The sequence below is a fragment of the Armigeres subalbatus genome, chromosome 3 (genome assembly GCF_024139115.2).
Source record: "Armigeres subalbatus isolate Guangzhou_Male chromosome 3, GZ_Asu_2, whole genome shotgun sequence".
NCBI lineage: Eukaryota > Metazoa > Arthropoda > Insecta > Diptera > Culicidae > Armigeres > Armigeres subalbatus.
Genome location: NC_085141.1, coordinates 166671806 through 166696112, shown reverse-complemented (window position 1 = coordinate 166696112; position 24307 = coordinate 166671806). Strand labels below are relative to the sequence as shown.

Here is a 24307-nt window from a genome sequence, read left to right as displayed (position 1 = left end):
ATTTGGTGTTGATCATTTTTCAAATCATATTTTGTCAGAATATTGTTACAACATTTGAAAGATATTGGCTACTAAAAACTAAATTATGTCAAAATCAGTATGTCAAGTAAACGATACATGACATTAAATGGTAAAACGTTTGACTTGCTCTGTTGATATCGTCATCACTTTCATAATTTTTGTTTTACATTGTTTTAAATTTTAAACTCCCTAGAGATGCACAAAGGCATGTGGTTTCAGTCAAGGTCACTTGATTAACTGAATAATATCTCCAAAGAATTATCCACTTATTGAAAAAAACAACCAATCATTCATTAATACAAAGATATGTTATGTACAGAAATCTTGCATGTCCAATGTAGGTCAGTTATTGCTTTCGGCTCGGATAGAAATAAATTGTTGGAAATGAAATATTATTGGTTGAATTTCAAAAAAATTCAAAAACACGCATGGTACAAAAAATGCACAATGAACCGAGCTGAGCTGAGTCAATCTGAGGCGCATTCACAAAAACACAGACCCTCAGGAAATCGTGCCATTATATCCGATTGAATATCTTCTATCCACCATTTCACCTCACTAGCGCAATCGTCATCTCCTGTATTTGGCAGGATCTGCTGTGATTGAAGTTATCTGCTGCTGCCTTACATCCACCAACGGAGAGCACAGCCAAGACAGATAGATTACAGAGCCACGGAGTATGGAGTCAGAAAATTAAACGAAAATCGATATACTGTCAGATGGGACACCACCAGAGCAGCACCCACCGAAATTGGTGTTTTCGGAAAAGAAAACTTGTGCCAGCGACAGTTCTCGACTTACAGATTTCGGCGATTTGTTGAACGCATTTTGGAGGCTTCTGAGGTAAGAATATGTTAATTATGGAAGCATTTCTAATACTGTTAACTATCTGAACTTTTTTTTTTTAATGTGGTAAATCCATTGGCATGAAGTGTTTCTCCGGAAAGTGCTATTAGTGTGTCAACTAAGTGAAACATCAAATCTCAAAGCTGATGGGCTGTTGGATAGAAGATAGTGTACAAACTAGCCGTGCTTATACATATAATGGAAGGAAATCATTTTTCTCTTTAAACACTTTCCGCATGTCCCATTTCTGTAATAATGATTGGAAATGTTCATAGCAGTGGAGTGTAGATAGCGAGCTGTGTTGAAGAAAAGGAGAAAATATTATGCTGTTAGAGAAACCGTTTTTAGTTCAGCGGTACGATGTGCGACTACAAAGCAAGATAATGGTATTTTGCACTGTATGATGGGTTCGACTCTCGGTTTGGTATGGCTGCTCAGCCTGACAAACTGAGTCGATAATTGTTTGTGTGAGAATTCCTCCATGGTTCAGTTCATCCAGAGGAAAAATTATAACTGCCAGAGGCAATTGAAATGTATTAATAATAACTTAAAATTTATCATTGAAAATAAGGATTTTTTTAAGGAATAAGCAATTTTTATGATTGCCAATAGCTTTGAGGACTGTAAAGAACTGCAATCGCGTGTGGATAGAATTGCGAACTGTGTTTAGCTAATCTTTTGTCGCTCAATATTCAAACATTTATTGCTAAATTCCTTTCATCGGAAGTATTTATTATGAGCTGAGGCTTCTAGCTATCGCCCAACCAGTTTGCTTTCTTCAATAAGCAAACTGTTTGAAAAGATTATTTTGAATAGAATGATGATTCATATTAATGACAATTATATTTTTGCTGATGGACAATTTGTTTTTTTTTCTATGGGCATTCAACCACTCATCAGATGTTAAACGAATTCAATTCGACTTAACTAATCTGTAGGACATTCGACTGGATTTGCGCTTCTTGATATAGAGAAAGCATTTGGCAGTGTTTGGCATGAAAGCTTGATTGTTAAATTGGTGACTTTTAATTTTCCTCTGTACATTATTGAACTGGTTTAACATTATTCAGATTTCTCACTGCAGGTAAACTATCAGAATATGCAATCTAATAGATTTCCTGAAAGAGCTGCAGCTGGTGTTCCCAAAGGCAGCTTACTGGGGCTTATATTGAATAACATTTTTTTCTTCTGACTTACCTGATTTATCATCAGGGTGTCAAATATCTTTGTTTGCAGACGACACGGGTGTCGTCCTTTGTGTCATTTGTAGTAGATTGTAAAAACGTTTTGATATTTTTGAAATTTCCCCGAATGCATCCAAAACTCAGCTTATAATTTTCCCATATAGGCCGAGAGCTTCTTATTGGAAACCTTCTAGCAGACATATTGTCAATTGTCATTATGAATGGGATCTAATACATTGGTCTAGCGAAACTAAATATTTAGGACTTCTGCTAGATCAAAAAATGACTTTTAAATATCAAATAGAAGGTATTCAAGCCAAATGTAACAAATATATTCAGTGTCCATATCCACCCATAAACAATGTTATTGAAGATTGAATTTTTAAATATCCTCGTAACGCTGGGTAGATACCTTTGATGTGTTACGGTGTAAGACCTACCATTGTCACATTATCAGCTACAGGCCCAACGAATACCTTTCCCAATATTCAACTCCGTGGAACTTACGAGGGTGTCGCTGAGTCCGGGAACTCTCATAAAGAACGTGCTACATCAACACTTCCTTCCCTTCCCAAGTTACGGTGAAGATGGGCGTGGCCAGGGGTAGTAATCCTCATGCTTTTGTGATGTTCATCCTAGATTGAAATCAAGGATCACACCCAGCTTGATTTCTGATAGCAATCTGAATAAGGATTTCAAAAGAAAAACATGAGTATCACTAGTCTCCAATCTACGAAGTACATCGTAACTATGCTATGCTATTAAAAATTTAATTTTAAAATTTTTAGGGGGGACTGATCCCCGGGGGAGAATTTTTAGGGGGAACTGAGCTGCGAGGCGGCAAAATTCCAGTGGGGGGTGTAATGCCAATAGAAAGAAGAAGAGGATGATCCTTCTCCAAGAACTTGTTTTGATGAAAGTTCAAATGTGCTCTTTGAATTGTTTTACTTCAAAATTTTCTGACCTGCCGCCGAATTCATGTACGAGGTTTGTTATGGATTTCTACAGTGCATGAAGTCTTAGAGTTTGGGAAGGCATGATCGCATATCTATACAAAAAATATGTTTGTATTCGTATATGGTCCATATTTTGTGGATCATAATTCAGATGATTGCATGCTGAATTTTTTTCTCTAACGAACACACATATTAACGTTATTGGATCGCAGAATCTAGGGGTCTAAGAATTAGAGATAATCACTTCAACGCCCTTTTTTTCTCGAATATGTATGATTCATTCGGATGATGCATTCATTTTTCACAAATAGAATATCACAGCATATGAAGTTTTATAAAGCGATTAACATGATTATTTCGCATATGATGAAAACCCATAAAAGGATCGCCCACGAGTCCACATGGCCAGCGCTCTACCCACACGCCTGTGCACAGCCGTGAAGAAATGTTATCATGTTGGCCGAGTGCACTCTAGCATTTCCAGCGAAACCCTTCGATGGTGTTGGTTCACCGAGGTTAGCCTGGACGGAGAATTTCATTAATATCGGCGTGTGATAACGATAGTTAATTATTTGACATTAATGGTTGGGCTCCTCTTCGGTTATATACTCGTCCTCTCGGTTCACCCGAAAGTACGTAGTGTGTAGGTATCGTGGTCCTCCCTCGCTCTGCCGTTCTATTTCTTTGAGCTGGATTCACTCGATGCCTGTGCGAAACCTACATGCGTTTAACGTTAATAATGTGGAGCTTGTGCGTGAGTTTGTATGTGGCTGTGTACGCCCGCTCCGCAAAACAGGGTGGCTTTGGCGTTGATAGCAAACAGCAAAAGTGATTAGGGGATACTAGACAACAGTTTAAGAATAGGCAATTCAGCAGAGCGTTGACAAAACAATTTCTTTGTTTAGCGATGAGATGGATATATGTACACTGTACAGTGAGATTGAGATCGGAACATTTCCCCTATCCATTTTACAAATTTTCGAGAAAACAAAAAACTTAAGAAAATTACTTTGAGCTTTTTATTGGAATATCTTCACTTGTCATAAGATGAGTTTGTACTATCCCATTTAAATTCATCACTTGATTGTACCTTGACAGATACATATTTCGACTTCAATAGTTAAGTCGTGTTCAGTGTATCGCATCGACTTAAGTCACTCGCGGTTTTCGGGAGCCTTTCGTTATAATGTAAATATAGTAAATGTCACTAATGAGCGGGATTGAATGACTACAGCGCCACCTAGAGATAAAAACCCAAATTAATCCACCTAGCGTTGGTGGTGCCTTTCTCGTGCATTATAAAAATGAGAAAAAACTAAGAGAGGTCAAAATAACACTTTAGGGGAATAGATTTTACTATTTCCATCCATTCATATCTATCTGCGGTTATTTGAATGCATTGCAGCAGGTTTTGAATTTTTTATTCGATTTTTTTTTTCGGGGGGACCCTTGAAAAAAAAAACTATGTTTTGTCAATAACTCTGGAACGCAATGACCGATCGGGCCAAACAACGGAAACAACTAGGCCGCATTATGCGTAGATTGCATCCTGTTGTGAGTAAATCGGATAATGCTAAGTACCAAAAAGTGTGTCTCACATTTTTGTACACACACACATACATACACACATACAGACATCACCTCAATTTGTCGAACTGAGTCGATTGGTATATAACACTATGGGTCTTCGAGACTTCTTTAAAAAGTTCGGTTTTGGAGTGATCCTATAGCCTTTACGTATACTTTGTATACGAGAAAGGCAAAAAGTGGAAAGTATGCGTTTTCCCATATATTTAGTCGATTTTTCCCATATAAACTTCACGCTCGTTGAAGCATCCTTTTAGACTTGACGGATCTGGCTGAAATTTTCACAGTAGCTTCTGGGAGCAAAAAACTTTATTTCATGGGGTATACGTCTCGAAAAAATGGTTTAATATGCGCGATATGATTCTATCTACTCGTGCTCTTGAAAAATAGGTAGAAAAAGCACGTGGTTTCCAAGATGGCCGATTTGTGGCTTTGTTGTGGTCACCTTAAGGTCTAATTTACTCTCTCCGTCAGTTTATTTTCATAAGAATTTCATAGTCAATTTACGATTGAATATTGGCAATTTAATGTTGCATGAAGAAGAAGAAACAATAAAGTTGATATTTAAAAAAAAACACGGAAAAGAATACGAAGGAAGTTTTAAACCTTTTACCCATCTGACCTTTTATTCGTCGACCTTTTGTTCTTTCGACCATTTGCCCCTTCGACCTTCTGTCCCTTCAACCTTTGGTCCATCAACGTTCTGTCCCTTCAACCTTTTATCTTTCGACTTCTGTCCCAAAGCCGCATTAACCACTCTAAGTCGAATATGACAGTCGGAGAAATAAATTTGGGTTTTTAGGTGAAATTTTTTAATTTTCGTATCCAACAATTTTCATATTTTGAGTTACGCCAGTTTTGTTCGAGACCAGTGACATAGGTAATCAAATAATTGGTGCGCAATCGAACATGATTTGGGTGAGCATAATGGTCTCGAGACTCGCGTTATTTTGTTCTGTTTTGTGCGGAAAAACTACACATTACACGTGGCATACCGTTTCCAAAACGAACCTCGCTACCTCCCTACCCCATAAATCTATCATCACACTGATTACTCGTAGAAGTGCAGAATACTCGCCGGCTTCTAATCATGCGAGTATTACGACAACATATTGCCACCCATTCCTTAATTGACCTGCATTCGGAAACGGCCGGCGTCGGTATTGCTTAGTTTTGGGTCACCAGTTTTTATACTTTGAAGGTGAAATTAGTGATAATATCATCTGTTGGTTTTCTTTGTAATTACAGCTGACCTGGCAATAACGAAATAGTAATCGTGGGCAGCCAATCATGCTCATGCACATGCTCAAACCCGCGACATAGATAATTAAATGAATTATCTTATTATCTAACCCCTTATATTTTGATTTCGTAAAATACTTAGAGGCTCAAAAAATCATGGGTTCTTCGTTGACCCTAAATAAGCCAAAGAATCGACTGAGACAATCAATAGAGATACAATTTTAAAGGAAATGGTCAATTCTACTTCTGAACGAATCACTATTACATGTAAAATCAAAACAATGAGAAAATTTATTAAACGCGGCGCAAAATTTATAAATAGGATCGCTTTTCCATAGTTTGTTCACTGAAAAAGGCAATGCAAGAGTGTTGGAAGAGCGGATAGAACGAGAGGGCGCCGAAAAAGTAACCCTAGTAGCACACATGTTTCACATACGTTACTGCAACTCATATGTGAACAAATTTGGTCACAATTAAGTTGCTGCAACCATTTTTGTATGACTAGTGCTGCTCGAGAATAGGGCAACCGTACCCTTAGTAGAGATAGCACCAATAGTGGAGGTAGTGGGGTTTTAAGTAATTTTTCATAATTTTACACTATGATGGTTTCAGTTGATTTAAAGCACGATTTTAAATATCCTGTTAAATGCAACTTATCCTAGGATTTCGCTTGAAAAACTATTGAAAACAATGATTTTCCTTTAAAAAATTGACTCCTTTGCACCTATAGTGGTGCAACTGTACCAATAATGGCGAGACTCATAAAAAATCAATGGTTATTACCACTCAAGGAACAGTACCCATTTGTGGTGCAATCAATATTTGGTAGTTGTTGATGTTAAATAACACCAATCTGATTTTTGTTAGCAAATGTATTAGTTTATCTATTGGCTAAGATATAATAACGGTAATAAGAATTTATAATTATCAATTTCAAAAGAATATTTTCTATTGGTTCGGTGTTTAAGATAGTAGGTGCATCAATTTCACCTAATATAACCTTTGCAGCGTAAATAATTTCAGCTTTTGTACGTCGTGCTTCTAGAGTTAAAGAGTAAGCATCGATTTTCATATGGGTGGCAAGTTAATCGGGTCATTCTACACGGAAGATACGCACGGCGAATGAAGGGCGACTGAACAGATTCTACACGCAGACTCTACGTGACATAATAGGGGGACCATACAATAGACGAGAACTCGAGTAGGGGAAGAGGCCCCAAACCCCCCCCCCCCATGCAAAACGCCTTTTGTGGTTTCCGTCATATTTACCGTCTTTACCGTCAATATGACCCAAAACGAAACTTCAAAGTAGAATAACTTTTTACCTGATAATGCGATCGTTCTGGAATTTCTTGACTTTTAATATTTTGTGAAAATAAAGCATCTGACATGAAAAAAGTATATTAACGTGCAACAGGAACGACCCCACAAAAAAAGTTACGAATAAGATGTTAGGGTCATATTGACCCAGAAATGTAAATGCTTATAAAACAGTCAAATTCTAACCGAATTACAAAGTTTATATAACGTTCGAAAGATAAACTCATCAATTTTGTGGCTATGTGGTGATATGCTGGTTCTGGAGACAATGGCCACCGGGAAACGACTTCCACGGGGACCTTGTCGGTCATATAAGGGGAGCACAAAAATCGCTCCATATATGCCTTTCGACCGCTAATTCTTCATAGATTCTCTTAAAACGGTAAAGTATGGCCCATGAGAGGGCTTCCGACGAAATTGGCCATTCCTGGTACATGCAAAGTGCCCCCGGGGAACCTGTAGGAGGGGACATTTCCGTTTTAGCACCAAAATATGCCTTGCGGCGGCTCTTTCGTCATGATTTTTCACAAAATAGATGATTATGCCCTTGAAATCGATAATTGACCACATTGGTCACTCTTGGAACCTATGAGGTGCTCTTGGGGAACCCGTAGAAACGGACATTTCCGTTTTAACTCCAAAATATGCCGTGCGGCGGCTCTTTCGTCAAGATTTTTCACAAAATAGATGATTATGCGCTTGAAATCGATAAGTGACCACATTGGTCACTCTTTTAACCTATTTGGTGCCCTTAAGGAACCCGTAGAAAGGGACATTTCTGTTTTAACTCCAAAATATGCCGTGCGGTGGCTTTTTTGTCATGATTTTCTACAAAATAGATGATTATGCGCTCGAAATCGATAAGTGACGACATTGGCCACTCTTGGAACCTATGAGGTGCCCTTGGGGAACCCGTAGAAAGGGACATTTCCATTTTACCACCAAAATATGCCGTGCGGCGGCTCTTTCGTCAAGATTTTTCACAAAATAGATGATTATGCGCTTGAAATCGATAAGTGACCACATTGGCCACTCTTGGAACCTATGAGGTGCCCTTGGGGAACCCGTAGAAAGGGACATTTCCGTTTTAACACCAAAATATGCCGTGCGGCGGCTCTTTCGTCATGATTTTTCACAAAATAGATGATTATGCGCTTGAAATCGATAAGTGACCACATTGGCCACTCTTGGAGCCTATGAGGTGCCCTCGGGGAACCCGTAAAAGGGACATTTCCGTTTTAACACCAAAATATGTCGTGCGGCGGCTCTTTCGTCATGATTTTCCACAAAATAGATGATTATGCGCTTGAAATCGCAAACAGATGGCCATGCGATCGAAATCGATAGGTTACCACATTGGCCACTTTTGGAACCTATGAGGTGTCTCCGGGGATCCCGTAAAAGGGGACATTTCCATTTTTACACCAATATATGCCGTGTGGCGGCTCTTTCGGTGTGTTTTCCCACCAAACAGATGGTCGTGCGGTAGAAATTGATAAGTGACCACATTGGCTACTTTTTTAACCTATGAGGTTTCTTTGGAGAAGACGAGCTCGGTGGTCTAGTGGCTAACGCTTCTGCCTCATAAGCAGGAAGTCGTGGGTTCAATTCCAGGCTCGTCCTTTTCCTCCTTTGTATTTTTAATCAATATCTTTCTGTGTTTCACGTTCTACCAAAATGATTCCTACTGCTATAACATCCCACTTTTCCAAAAAAAAAACCTCCCGTGTCACCTATGAGAAGTCGTAGAGTTCTCTGCATCTTTCTTAAGTAGGTGTCCAATCCATCCTTCCCCTTCCGCAGCATTCGCAAGGACGTGGCCAGGACAGATTTCGACTATTGGAGAGTCCATTGCTTCCATATAAGAGATAGTGATTAGTCCCAAATCAATATCTGTGGTAACGGAAGAAAGTGATGCTACCCTCATACAATAGGCTTGGCTTGTACCACCTACGAATTTGTGCGAAATGCTCAATGCGCTTGAAATTGTTCTTCATTTGAAATTGATTTCTGATTACATTGACCATTTCTAGAAGCTCTAAAGTGCCCCGGTTTACCCTTAGGTGAGCACATTCCATTCTTACATCAAAATGTACATGAATCTGCTCTGCCTGCATGATGTAGTCATACCTTCATGAGTCGATGTTCCATCACTTAAGTTAAGTCAAATTTAAAAATATTTTCTGGGCTCCTGTGATGATTCCTTCGAACAGCTCTCCAAGGATTTTGTTTTCCACATCTCGATATTTCCATTAGTCGATGGTCCCTTCAATATCGACTCATAGAGGTTTGAGGTTTTCACCGATCGCCGTGGACAATGATATGCAAACGCTACATTTCGATATAAAAAAAAAGTCTCTCATTCTGTGAGACTCCTGCGCGTACCTTATAGGTTGTAGATAATAAGTTTAGAATGAATGACCTATTTGATAAAAAAAAAACATGATTAATCCACCTAGCGGTGATGGTGCCTTTCTCGTTCGTTCAAAAGGGTTGAGAAATATATAAGAAAAGTCTAATATAACACTAATAGGTAAGAAAATTATTTTGAGCTTTTTAGTGGAATGTCTTCACTTGTCATAAGACGAGTTTGTACAACCCCATTGAATTCCACTACTTAACTGTATCTTGACAAAAGATATTTTAGTTACTAGATAAAGATTGTCGCTTCGGTTCCCTTTGTTCTGCTGTCCGGAACATGTTGGGTACCAAGCTGTCAAATCGTACAGATTTTTCTTCTTTTACATTTAGCTCCCCTATCCTCGCTAGCAAAAGATGTTCCGGACAGCGACAACAGCGACAATCTTTATCTAGTAACTAAAATATCTTTTATCTTGACAGATACGTATTTCGACCTCAACAGTAAGGCCGTCTTCAGTGTCTCGTACTGACTCGAGTCGAGTCAAGTACGAGACACTGAAGACGGCCTTACTGTTAAGGTCGAAATACGTATCTGTCAAGATAAAAATGTTTATTGAGATACAATTAAGTGGTGGAATTCAATGGGGTTGTACAAACTCGTCTTATGACAAGTGACTTATAGGTAGATAGCTCTTATTTTTCATATTTGTTTATTTGCATTGTAAAATTTGCTGCTGAACGCAACTGAATGAACGGGTTGATATGAGATTTCAAGAGCATAACCAACTATTTGATGGATATGATAGTGAAAGAGCCGACATCTTGGTATAAAAATAAAAATACCTCCTCGTACAAGTTCCCCGGAGGCACCTCATAGGTTTCAAAAGTGGCTAATGTGGTCGCTAATCGATTTTAAGTGAGTGAGAGTAAACACGGAAATGTCCACTCCTATGAGCTTCACGGGGGTACTTCATAGGTTCCAAAATGGAAAATGTGGTCTCTTATTAATTTCGGTATAAAAACGGAAATGTCACCTTCTACGGGTTCCCCGAGGGCATCTCATTGGTTCCAAGAGTGGCCAATGTGGTCAATTATCGATTTCAAGCGCATAACCATCTGTTTGGTGGAAAATCATGACAAAAGAGCCGCCGCACGGCATATTTTGGTGGTGTAACGGAAATGTCCCTTTTACGGGTTCCCTGGGGGCCCCTCATAGGTTCCAAGAATGACCAATGTGGTCAATTATCGATTTCAAGCGCATACTCATCTATTTTGTGGAAAATCATAACGAAAGAGCTGCCGCACGACATATTTTGGTGTTAAAACGGAAATGTCCCCTTTTACGGGTTCCCCAAGGGCACCTCATAGGTTCCAAGAGTGGCCAATGTGGTCAATTATCGATTTCAAGGGCATAATCATGACGAAAGAGCCGCCGCAAGGCATATTTTGGTGCTAAAACGGAAATGTCCCCTGCTACAGGTTCCCCGGGAGCACCTTGCATGTACCAGGAATGGCCAATTTCATCGGAAGCCCTCTCATGGACCATACTTTACCGTTTTATCTATATATATCTATATATAAGAGAATCTATGAAGAATTAGCGATCGAAAGGCATAAATGGAGCGATTTTTGTGCTACCCTTATATGACCGACAAGGTCCTCGTGGAAGTCGTTTCCCGGTGGCCATTGTCTCCAGAACCAGCATATCACCACATAGCCACAAAATTGATGAGTTTATCTTTCGAACGGTATATAAACTTTGTAAATCGGTTATAATTTGACTGTTTATAAGCATTTACATTTCTGGGTCAATATGACCCTAACATCTTATTCGTAACTTTTTCCTAATATCCGAAGAAGGTTAAGGATAATCCTCACGGGATCCAAAACAAAATGTAATCGCGTTTTCAAGGGCAACACTCAATACGGAAGCAGCGCACAACTGTCATTTTTATTATTTTAGCTTTGCTGTGTCGTAGCATGCGTCGAATAATAAAAATGATTCAAATGGCTGCATGCTCTCTTGCTTTCAAAACTATTTACTGTGAAGTTAAGTTTGGAATCAAGTATTATCCAAAAATCCGTTGCAGATAAAATTCACCCTGTAGGGTTTTGCCATTGAGTTGATAAGAAGCCTGAATATCGAACTACTTTACGAGCAGACATCAACGGAGCTGGTGTGATAATTTTCCTCGTGTGTCATATTTAAGCACCCCTCTGCACTCCCGAGCAAAGTCGGTTAACAAAATGATAGCAAATTGATATTGAGCTCTGCTGTTGAGATTATGTTGAAAACAAAATTTGATGTCAATTGTTATTTAATGACAATTGACATAGAAACATGTTTTTAATATGCATTCCTCAGTTTTCATCATGGTAGCAGCTTTGCATCAAATTGTCGCTGTCGAATATTTAAAGTGGCTTATCTACAAAGATTGAAGGCAATCTGCAAACAAAATATGCTGTGAGTATTCGATTACATTATTCTCATGAGCATTAATAGCAACATTAATGCTCATGAGAATAATGTAATCAAATACTCATTTTGATATCAAATTAAGAATCTCGTGATTTCAAACATTGTAACCAAGTTGATTTCATTGACAGCAAAATTTGTTTTCAGTATGATTCCACAGCGTAAAAATGTGCTTTCATTTCTGCTGTGTTAACAGTTAATCCATACAAAACTAGATCAACTGGAGTAATCAAAAAAATATTATGAAAATTTTGATATCAATTTCAATCCAAACTCCTTAGCCTAGCGGAGAGATGCGCGGCTATAAAGCAATTCCATGCTGAGGATGGCTGGGTTCGATTCCCGTTGCCGGGCAAGGCAATTTTTGGTTTGGAAATTGTCTAGAATTTCCTGGGCATGAAAGTATCATCGTGTTAGCCTCATGACATGACATGACGAATGCAAAAATTGTAACCTGGCTTAGAAACCTCGCGGTTAGTAACTGTGGAAGTGCTGAATGAACACTAAGCTGCGAGGCGGCAATGTGTCAGTGGGGTGTGTAATGTCAAGAAGAAGAAGAAGATGATTGCAGACTTTGCTCGGGTTGGCCACCATTTATGAATTATGTAACGTATACAACGGTTTATGAATACTTGCAGTTTCTGCGTTATGTCTGCTAATACACACGAAGTCTCACTGGCGTATAACAACACATATTCCACGGTAGAGTTGATGATGAGAAATTTGGTGCATTGATTATTCTGATTAGATCTACATCATATTATTTCGTAAACTCGCAAAAGCAGCCCTAGCCTTCTTGATCCGTGCTCCCATGTCATGTACCGCCGTCCGATGCTGACTGGTTGCCTAGATATTGAAAGTTTTCGATCTTCTCCACTGCTTGCCCGCATATATTTAATAAAGTTGGAAGGGTTCTACGTGTTGGCATACAACGATTTGGTTCTGTTGACGGTGATGACGAGACCCGTCGTAGAGGAGCGTTCGGCCAGGTCGTTCAGCCTGATAACTTCCCACGAATATATTCACTACGGGTAACATACGATGGAAGATGATATGGAATATCATTGTACAAGCGACATTTAGAGATTAGCTTTTTAAGAAGCATTTTCTAAAACTTATTTTATTTGCTAATTAACTAATACTCTAACATTAATAGACTAGCTGTTTGGTTTCAATGTGATTTTTGGAAGTAAATTTTGATTTAGCATTAGTCCTAAATATTTGAAATCCAGATTAAAAGGCTGATTGTTTGGTAAAAAAATTATATGGAAGATTTTTTTTTATGTAAACAAACGTAAATAATTACATACTTGTTATTTCATTAGATTGTCCAATAAATGCTAACACTTTTCCATTGATCATTCTCCCCTATAGGAACAGCAGTTCACAAAAGGACTCATATCTAATGAAATTTTTCTCCCTCTATCTCTTTCCAGTATAACATTCGCTCAGATTCCGTAGCATTCTTCCGAGGAGACAACGGGGCGAAAATCACAGAAAGGATCATATATCATCGGGCTGCCAAAGAGTAATCATGTTCGTGAAAAAGTGGAACAATGTGAACATGTAGTGTTGTACCGATGTCAGTTTTCGTTCGAATATGGAGAACAGTTCCCCGGTGAACGGCAAACGTGGGTGATTATGCTGAATTGTCTTTCCAGCGCGGAAGCGGTCAAAATGTTCAAATCAGTCCCATTTTCATGGGCGGCCGATGATAGGACAGTGTGGAAAAGTTGGGTGAACTCGCATTCGGATGCGCGCTGCTGATGGAATCGCCAAGAAACCGAGGCGTGTGGTAGTGTTGCGCGGTGGGCTGTGTGTGAGTGTCGGTTGGTGGTGAAGAGAAAAGCTTTTGTGTGCAACCCGTGAAAATTTTCTCGGTTTTTCACCAACATACTTGACGCGAAGCTGGAAAGTGTCCCTTGATAAGTGTCTTTTGCAGTGCAATTTCCGTAAAATGTGCAACGAATCTATGAAATTGTTAAATTTGAAGGTGCATAAATTGGAATACCGGTGGAGAAAATGGCTATCGGTCGTTGGAAATTGCAAGAATGTGGCATGAAAAATCGGGGATCAATCTGTGCTCACGTCGGTCCCAAAAGATGGAGAGTAAAACAAGGAGTGTATATGCAATAGCATTTTCATACAAAAAGTGATTAAAATCAAAACTAATTGAACGGCTAAGTCAGTAATTGATGGGTATTATAAGTGCATAATTTTAATAAGCATCATTTAATTCAACAATGCAAACCAACCATTGCAATCGTTCGGGAATAGTTTTGTGAACATACAACCAGCTGGGAAATGGATCTCGTATCGAAGCTGTATCCACCGTAGTGCTCAATGGTAAATTGTTGAAAATGTTTCATTATTTTTATTACATTGTATATAAAGTCAACAAAGCTTTGCGTTTTCTGTGGTTGAAATAGCTAATAAAACAGTCTAAATGGGATAAGGGAAAAATTCAATATCAGAAGGGAAGGCAGACCATTTAGCTTCGGAGAGAGAGAAACTGTGAAAGAAAGTGAACTATACTGCCGTTCGAAGATAGGAGGGGTAGCAAGAGAAATGGTGGGAAACTCAAGTGAAAAATCAATATGTTGAAAATGAAAGATAATTATTACTGATGTCGTTATCATTGGCCTGGTAACCGATGCTGGGTTTCTATTTCACCGATAATAAGGATAAAATTTGAAATGGGTTGGTTTTGTCAAAGCCCATTTGATTTCGAGCAACTTGCAATGCTGGTTTTGTCTCCACCAGTAACAGCTGTGACCTCTTTTATTGTCTGTAGCCCTTTTCTTTACTATGTTTGTCAAAATAGGGATAGCAATACATAAAAACCCTAATTAATCCACATAGCGGTGATGATACCTTTCTCGTGCATTTAAAATGGTTAAAACGCATATATGAAAAGGTAAAAAATCACTAATAGGTGGATAGGTGCAATTTTTTGCATTGTAAAATTTTCCGTTGGACACAACGTGATGCGAGTAAATCGTATAAGTCTAAGGGATTTATCCTCACTGATCGTAGTGTGCTGAGCTAGGTAAAAGACGTGTTTATTTCTCTGTAGTCAATTTTTCTCTTTTTTATCATCGAGATACCTACACAGTATAAAAATGTTACAGCATATAGGGGAAAATACCTATTCTTGGCAGTCTAAGACATTCGCCAAATTGAATGATAAAAATAATGAATAATTACACTAAAACACAGGTACAGTTTAACTGGTATACATTTGTATGCTCTTTCTTTTATGATTGGTATTCACTAAATATAGCAGCTTTTACCACAAACTCAGTAAATTTAATATAAAGTAACAGGTCAACGTTTCTTCTATTGGCATAGCAATTTCTATTATCAGCAATGAGTTTGCTCCCTTTAGCAACTAGACATGGAAGTAGAAAATTGGTAATGTATTGGTGCCAAATGCTGGTTGTTTATATCCACCAGTAGTAAAATTCATTCATAATAATCGGCCGCACGCTCATCTCGCTTCACTCAATTTTGGAACAAACTTTATTGTTTATTAAAACTGGCTTGAAACAAAACATGAATGTTTAGCCTTGGCATCAATTTTATGTCATGTAGACAGATAGGAAAAAGCATTTAAACAAATTGTAAAACAAATTTAACCCTTATGCGGCCAACAAAAAACAGACGTGAATGGCAGATAGGGTACCCGTGTACCCAGATATTGACATTTTCATAACTTTTACCATTTTCAACCTATTTGAATAATGTTGGCCATTTTGAAGAAGGGAACTTATATGCTTTTTGTCCGCTGCCAAGATTTACATCTTTTGTCTTTTGTAATGCCTTTGAGTCTACACGCGTAAGCAAAAGTCTATCAACTAGTTTCAAATATACAACTTGCTCTTTGCGGTCCTTACATGATATGTTTGTTTCATAAAAAAATCATGGTGGTTGTGTACAAGACACGACCGCTCGACGTAAACTACGTAAAACCAAATCTATACACATAAGAATTAATTTTTGTCTGTCTGCCCTTATAGATTAGGAAACGGCATGAACATTTGTATGTAGAGGTTTTTGGGAACGATAAAGATTCTTATGATGGTATTAGACCCCTCCTCTTCTGGAGGGGGGACTCCCATACAAATAAAGTACAAATTTCTGCTTTAATCGAAAATTAATCTAAAAAATAGAATCTAAATTTGCAAATTTCGAATACTTCTTTTAAATAATGTAAAAAATATATAATTAATCAATTTTAGGTGAAACGAAGCTCGTCGGTTCTGGTAGTATAGTATATTAACAATATATTCCACCTCGTAAGTCTTCATATGTTGAATAATGGGCAGCACTGTCCTATCCAGCCGCTGGAGCCACCTCATTCTTACACTACGTTTCATAGTTGAATAATAGATAATACCCTAAAAGTAGGCAATTATTTATGGTTGAAATGCGCTATGTAGGAACGGGAATGGTTATGATTTTTTTTTTTTGAGCTTGGAAAGTATTGAAGTTGCAAAAGGAAAACGGTCCTGTCAGTCACATAAGGGTTAAAATACTACAGTGTTGCTATCAATTTTGATATAATGCATGGTCTGCGTAAAAAATATGAAGCATTTGTATTTTAACACTTTTTTTAAAAATAAATGCCATCGCCGGATATTTTGGTCGTATTTTTGCTAAAATCAACTCACATAGAATTGTGCGTGGTATCTCCTTAGCGTGTGTTTGATATGCTCACAAACACATTCTCTCGCTCTATTCCGAAGTGTGCTGCTGTCAAAGAAAACGAACAGTCCCGATTTTATTTAGTGAAATATAGAGCAAATATTGCTTAAATTTGCTCTTTGTGGTGATAATCAAGTGGTGATAAAGTGTAAAAAGTAGTTTACGTACTTAATTTGTCGTGTCACACGCAATTAAGAGGAGAAACAGGCGATCCAAAAAAGTAAGTAACAGTTTGTTTTTCGTGCGCTGCTTTCTTTGGCAATGCAATAATGGCAAGGATTTCGTAGGTGCAAATTTGTTTCAATGATTAAGACATCAAATCTTGCTACTTTTACACAAACAACTTATTCAAATGAAAGCTTAGACTTGAAATTGTGTGATTGAATCAAAATTATGTTCGTAAATAGTGTATGTTTGCTGGAAAACGCAAATATTTTTGAGGGTGCCAACAACTGTCGCACCCTGCCAATGCCGTATTCTACCCTATGATGTAACAAAAAGGCTCCGTTCGATTAGACTCATTTTTCCATCACTTTTTAAAATTACAGGTCGTCGTTACTATGGAGCTTGTATTCAATATTGCCTACAAGAAAAACTTGGATGTAAAATTGGAGGCTATTAAGCATAAAAATATGGGTTCAAATATTTCCATAGCCTGTAATTTTCAGAATTTTTAACTGTGTATATTCAAATTATAAAAGAACTCAAGTATGAAGTGCTGCCGATTTGGAATGATTTAATTCATAATTGAGCACAACATAAACACTGTATTTCGACACCCTTATGCCTGGAAACCAGATGTCAGAAGCTAAGCTCCATATTTCCATTTCGGCTGATTGGTCCAAGATTTCGGAGAACTCGTGCTCTTGGTCGTTAGCAGTATCTGCTAAACGGGAAGCATATCTAGGATGTTTAGATTCAGTGATGATTACGGATGTATGCACAATTATCTTCCTTTTCATTGGATGCATAAAATCAACGATACTTATCATATCACGGACTTAATTCGGTGAGGCTTAACCAATTATTTTATATTCTTTCTTATTTTCTAACTGTATTTAGGTATTGCTATCATCTATCTATACCGATTTTTTATACGGTTTGTTTTTACTTGAATAAGACCTTTAGCGCCAATGAAACAATGAGTTAACCGCAAGAAAAAAAATACAAAACAATCAAAGAAAATTCAGGTGGCATTTAAAAAGCTATGAAAACTTAGGTTAACTTAGAAAAGATAACCTAAGGAATCTTATAATGATCTACACTGCCCAAGATCACATATTTGTAACATTTGCATTTTTTTTTCGATTTTGAGTTTTGAGTTTGGCCAGATGAAATCAAAATGTTTGTTCTAAATAACTTGAAAAAACTACCAAGTTGTTTTGTAACATTGAGCAAAGTAACCGCATAACAATCTGGCAATAACGGAGTAGCAACTATGGGCGGTCAATCATGCTCATGCTCATTAGGGTGCCAATGAAAAAAAGTTTCACCTCCTCGAAAAAAGTTCCTATGCCAAATTTCAGCTCAATCGGACTTCGATAAGTGTTTGACTAAAGCGCTCAAATTTTGACTGTTTCGAAACACAAAAAATGTAAATTTTTTGGAATTGAAATTTTTTTGATTGTATATATAATCAAGCTGCGGTGGACGACGGAGGTCCTTCGTAGCTTAGTAGGGAAAGCACCTGTCATGCGAACTGGGGTCGTGGGATCAAACCCCACCGAAGGGGCGGTTACCCTCCAATACCTTTTCCGAACTAAATCTATCACATGTTGTACATATGCATAATCAAGTTTCAGACATAGTAATTAATTTCCACTCCGGGTGGCTTAATACCCGGCATATAGGCAATTAACTTTGAATGTACTGATCTCGAGTGGCGATCTCTCTTCGCTTGTGTGGTCGTGTTGGGATCTGACGACCAAACTGGCACAACCTCACACAACCCTACTTCATTGAGCGCCGTTGCTGATGAAGCAAGTGTGTAGGAGCCGGACAATACTAAATAGGGGAGAACGGTCCAAAATGCACCCCTTAAGCTTTTTCGATGTTTTCGCCCATATAAACACAAATATCAAACCATTTCAATGTATAGGTGCAAAATTTACAAACCCAGCTACATTCCACAATGATCTCCTATTCAAAAAAATAAGGCTTTTATTACTTTCTAACGCATTTTAAAAATGTTTTAAAAATAGGCGTGGGGCAAAACGCCCGAATGGTGGTCTAAAATGACTCAATTGCATGTAAAATGATGGTGAACGCATGGTTGTTTGTTTTTTCTTAATGGATTGAACTACAATCTTACGGATGTGGTGGAAAAATAGCAAATCGTTAAATTTGAGTGAATATGAAGGGATTTTGCTAAATTTTTCCAATGGAGCTCAATGATGGATAACTAATTATGAATTGTTATGGTAATATTCGTTCATGAATGTACTACAACAGATCATATGAGTGATTTTATGAGTGAGGCCATTTTGCCCCAGGGGTGCATTTTGGACCGTTCTCCCCTACTCATCCTACTTGGTTGACATGATGTGTACAAAAATACATTTGAGAGAGTTAGTTCTGAAAAAAAAATGTATTGCGAGAGATCGGCTGGTACCTGGTGCTGGGAATTTGGTTTCATCAGTACCCGCTAAGCTGCGGTGGACGACGGAGGTCCTTCGTAGCTTAGTAGGGAAAGCACCTGTCATGCGAACTGGGGTCGTGGGATCAAACCCCACCGAAGGGGCGGTTACCCTCCAATACCTTTTCCGAACTAAATCTATCACATGTTGTACATATGCATAATCAAGTTTCAGACATAGTAATTAATTTCCACTCCGGGTGGCTTAATACCCGGCATATAGGCAATTAACTTTGAATGTACTGATTTTTTTTATGCCAAATGATTTAAAAAAGCATGAAATGTCGAAATGTAGTATTATCACTCAAACAATTTTTTCAAAAGCCATTTAGCATAAAAAATTGATTTCGAAAAAAAGTCCCAATAGTCCCAAAAAGTCAATTATTTTCAATAATTTTTTTTTCGAGATGACACCAGATCTCGATGTTTCATGCATTTCTAGCACATTTGGCATCAAAAATAAAAATTCGATTTCGAAATTTTCCTATACCCTCCTTGGAAAAGTTTCGTGTTTCCAAAAAGTTAATCTTTAACCTCTTGGGTAAACCCTTAGTGAAGTCCGATTGAGCTCAAATTTTGCATTGGGACTTTTTTTGAGGAGATGAAACTTTTGAGCATTTTGATTTATTCGAAACTTGTTTTGAAATTAGTATTTTGGCCTTAGCTTTTGAACTTATAGTCTTATCTGGTTAATTTGGGAATCTCTACTGTTATTCAGCAAAGCTACTATTGACTATACTGCGTATAATACGTTAACGGTAATTCGGGCACTGAACAGCTAAGTAGGCAGTTAAAAAGTAAGATTTCTGTAAAACCCTAGGGAGTCTTCGTGAAGCGAAACGGATTAATCTGTGTTGAATGCATTAGATGCTAGCTACCTCAACAAAAATCGAACTAGTCAGTTGTATACAGTGTTGAGATAATATACACATTTTTCATTATTTTGGGAAATTTCATATTGCTCGGGTACTTATTCAAAAAGGCGGTTTATGATTTTGTAAACAAATATTCAAACGTTGATTTATCCAATCTGATTGCACTTCCACGCCTGGGTGGTGCGGATAGAATCGATTTGGTTGTCAAACTGAAGCCAAAATTTTCTATTGTGCCGGAGCCAAACATTGAAGATTGTGGTTATGTTCGTTTCTGATCTAATATTGAGAAGTATTGTTATTATTTGGGGAAAAAATAAAACTAAACATTGTTTGAGTTTTGTATTTATTTTATTTATTTATTTATCCATCAACAGGCTTAAAATAGCCCCAATGATGTTGGTAATAATATAAAACAAAAACAGAGATACAGATTCTTTATAACTAATATTCTCACATTATATTTCGAGTGGAAAATTAGTAGGAATGCAACTAAAAAGCACTCGTTACGAAATTTCACGAGATTCAGCAGATGATTGGAGCATGAATGTATGTAAACAATCGTAAAGTCATGTAGAGTCTAGCGCATTTGTGCGCCCTCATGCAGCGTGGAAAGAGAAATTCGAAGACAGCCATGTAACTGCAAAATAATTTTGTTTATGGGAGTGATTTTAAAATATCCCTCTACTCGCTTGAGCGCAGAAAAGCGGCTCTATCCGCAGCACCCAGTTCCACGCTAACTATCACTATATATTGTCGGCGTAGCACTAACTTAGAATTCGGAAGTTGGGACTTCCGAACCGAACTTTCTTTCGAAGTTTTATCTGTCAAACTAATTGATGCGTTGCTTAGCGCATCTTTAGGTGAATCCAGCGCACTACTTCCGAAGTTGGGAAAGTTGCTTGTATCTGGAAAAAAATCCAACTTCGGTATAAAAAGCGTTTCAACTTTGTTCCGGATTGACAATAGGGTGTCTAAGAAAGTATACGCACGCTTTAAAAATAACATTATGATTTTGTTTTTTTTGTTGAAATACTTGATTATTGTTTCGCTTTTATGTCCTTTACTTTACTGCAGATCAGTATCACTTCCGAGATCCTTTTGATCGTACGCCAAGGAGTGGGATATTGATCAGATGGTACCCACAGAAAAAAATTGTGAAAAGTAAACAGCGCGTAAAACTAGAGATGCGGAAATCTACGCTATTCTACGCTTAAACGGTTCTCTTCCTAACAAGTTTGCGTACAACTTGCAAGCAACATTGATGATTCACGTTAAATATTGTATACATTTAGGCTATATCACGCGTGGAATTACGCTAATAATGATGTTCCATTTATGTGCATGACTTTTAGTGTAAATTCCAGTGAATTTTTCTATCTGTGCCCATAAGCTTCAGCCCGGACCGTTTGTCAATGATTTAAGCTACATTTTCAATCTTTTTTACAAAGTTATGATGGAGTCCGATTGTTTAATAATTTCACAAATGTGCCTTTGTTAAAGCACAAAAACTTATAGTAGGAATTTCCTGGTAATGATTTAGGGAATCCATCTCCTTGAGTACAGATTCGACTCTTTTTGCTTTGTACCAGATACACTGATATCAAAACCGGCCAAAATATTACAAGAATTCCTGAACGTACACATCAACTGTTATTGTATCGATCGCTGCAAATGGATTTGAGAGAATTCCACAATTAAAATATTGCTTACAAAATCATTGCCTTTTTACAGAATTTTCCTAAATAAACTTGCTCTTCACCGTGGAAGCATTTTATAACCGAACTTCACTCATGGTTTATCATCATCATCACCTTGCATAACGATCTTCCACACAAAAGTTCATCGTATATCGTATGGGCCCATAGTCTGACATATGCAGCATGTTATTCACTTCTTTGTTCTTCTTCTGCTCCATGAAAGTCCGTAGTTAATTTGTGTCTTGTTTGGTCGACTTTATTCTTCGATGTTATCAGATTTTTCCAAACTTGAACAGAAGTACCATTTTTACGGGAAAGATTGAAAGATTTTCCGATCGAGCATTTGGCTCATAGGGACCGATTTACGTTCAGAATTGTTCATGCCCTGAAATGTAAAATCCACACCATACTTCCGAATCGCATTGCAAATTGCTTCGATGCTCTCATCTTATATTCTCGCCATCTAACTAAGTGAATGTTAGGAATAGTACATCATTCGCGCAGTCTGTTTGCGCTTTTCAAGGAAAAAGTTTCGCATTCTCATAAAAACTTAACCAAATGGCACTTATGAATCACAGAGCGACAGATTATAACGTAAACAATGATGCTCAGTGATTACCTGTCATTTACAAAAAAAATGAAAACAATAGGAGCCCATCAAAATCGTGCTGATACTTTCTGAGACACCCTATAGACAGGTAGGGTGAGGCTTCGGCTACCTGTTCGGGGTGTTGGTTTGCGTTGAAGTGTCATAAGTTTGGACAGACCGACGTATGAATCTTTGTTTACAAAATCATATACGTCCTTTTGAATAAGTACCCGAGATTTGTTAGTTGCTTATACCCTGATTATTTATTTTTTTATTGGCTCAATCATTCAATAAACACTCTACGGATCAATTTGGAAAACCAACAACATCTGTTATCTGCATGCACAAGACATTTGTAGACTAGCCTGGGCATGTTGATTTGCTTTCGGTATGTTACCAGGCGTAGTTGTGTGTTGCTAAACCAATTGATCTCAAGTTTAGAATAATTTTGAGAACCTAGAACGTATGCATTGATTTTTTTTATCTATTGCTTTTATTTGACAGGCTCAGGTGTGTATAAACTTAACGGAACCGAGACTCTTTATGAGATTTACAAACTGTATAATTATTATTATCAGTTAGTAAAGGGAAAGGAACATAGACCAAGATACTCGTGGTAATTGAAGGTTAGATAGGGTAATTTCTGGATGGGTAGGGTTGAGATTTAGGTTTGGGGTGTTTCAGTTGCTCATCCGGGAATTTGACGTCATTTACGGTGTAGCGTAGTGTCGTGCTCGAGTTGTGGGTCAATACCTGCGTTGAGTTAATAAGAATCACAAACCATACGCAGGGGCTTTATGGTACTGCATCGACATGTTTGAATGCTTTCAGTTTGGCACCAGGTGTAGTTGACTTTGTAGACCAATTGATCTCAACTTCGGAGCAATTTGGAGAACCTAGAAAAGCAGAATTGAACTACTAAGAATCACAAACCATACGCAAGGGCTTCAAGGAGTTGCCTGGATATGTGGCGTTGCTTTCGGTTTGTTAATCCTTACTCAACCCCGGAACAATATGGAGAACCTAGAACATCTGCCTTGGACAAATTTTTAAGAATAAATCATTAGTTGAAACAAGATGAGATGGGGGGTTAAGATTATATGGCCGAGAAGACATTTGGAACCAGTTGTTGGAACTTAGTTGGAAGTTCTCTTGTTTTCGTGATCGCGGTTTTCGTTATGTTAATCGAAAATACGTACTTCTAAACGTGTAATTCGGTTCAGGTTTTCCTCGACACGAATACTAGCATTCTTGTATATTAACAGATGCGTTGACATTTGCCCAAAAAGTATGGTCAAAAGAAGTTGACGCACCATGTTATGTTTTAGTACGTCGAGAGCAGTACTAGAATTTTTCAATTTGAATGAAAGATGTCACGCGATGTTTACATATATTCTTTATAGGAACGCGAAGAGTAAAAGGCATGCTTCAGAAATCTCACCAATTTTTATTCTTTTCATATATCTATTAAAATAATGAACAATGATGAAATGAAAATGAATGAAATAATAAAATATCTTTTAAAATAAAACAATGTTTACCATTCATAATAAAGCACAAAGTATCAACTCTATTTTGGCCTGATCTGGCGTCTTGCCACTACGCTTGAAACGTTTTGCATTAGTACCGAGCTAAAGGAGTTTATTTTGTGCCGAAAGATATGAAGCCACCAAATTCACCGGAATTTCCGCGAATTGAAAAATTTTGGGCGGTTAAACTTCGCAAATATTCCAAAATTATTAATACAAAACTGGAGTTTAAGAAAAATTGTGTAAAAACAACAAAAACATTGAGAAATCAATTGTACAAAA

At 37.7% G+C, this 24307-nt stretch overlaps 1 protein-coding gene across 12 annotated transcripts in view; it reads left to right on the top strand.

Annotated features, from left to right (window-relative positions):
• The first annotated feature begins 675 nt into the window (after nucleotides 1-675).
• The window catches only part of LOC134220973 (regulating synaptic membrane exocytosis protein 2), a 191027-nt gene continuing 167395 nt past the window's right edge, over nucleotides 676-24307 (top strand). For 3 of the 12 annotated variants that reach the window (XR_009982145.1, XM_062700140.1, XM_062700138.1), the window contains exons 1-2: nucleotides 677-864; nucleotides 13430-14339. The gene's annotated coding sequence lies outside the window, so the exon portion shown is untranslated. Of the gene's footprint in view, nucleotides 865-13429; nucleotides 14340-24307 lie in introns of all 12 variants that reach the window. The other 9 variants (XM_062700135.1, XM_062700136.1, XM_062700137.1 and 6 more) reach the window with 6 other exon arrangements.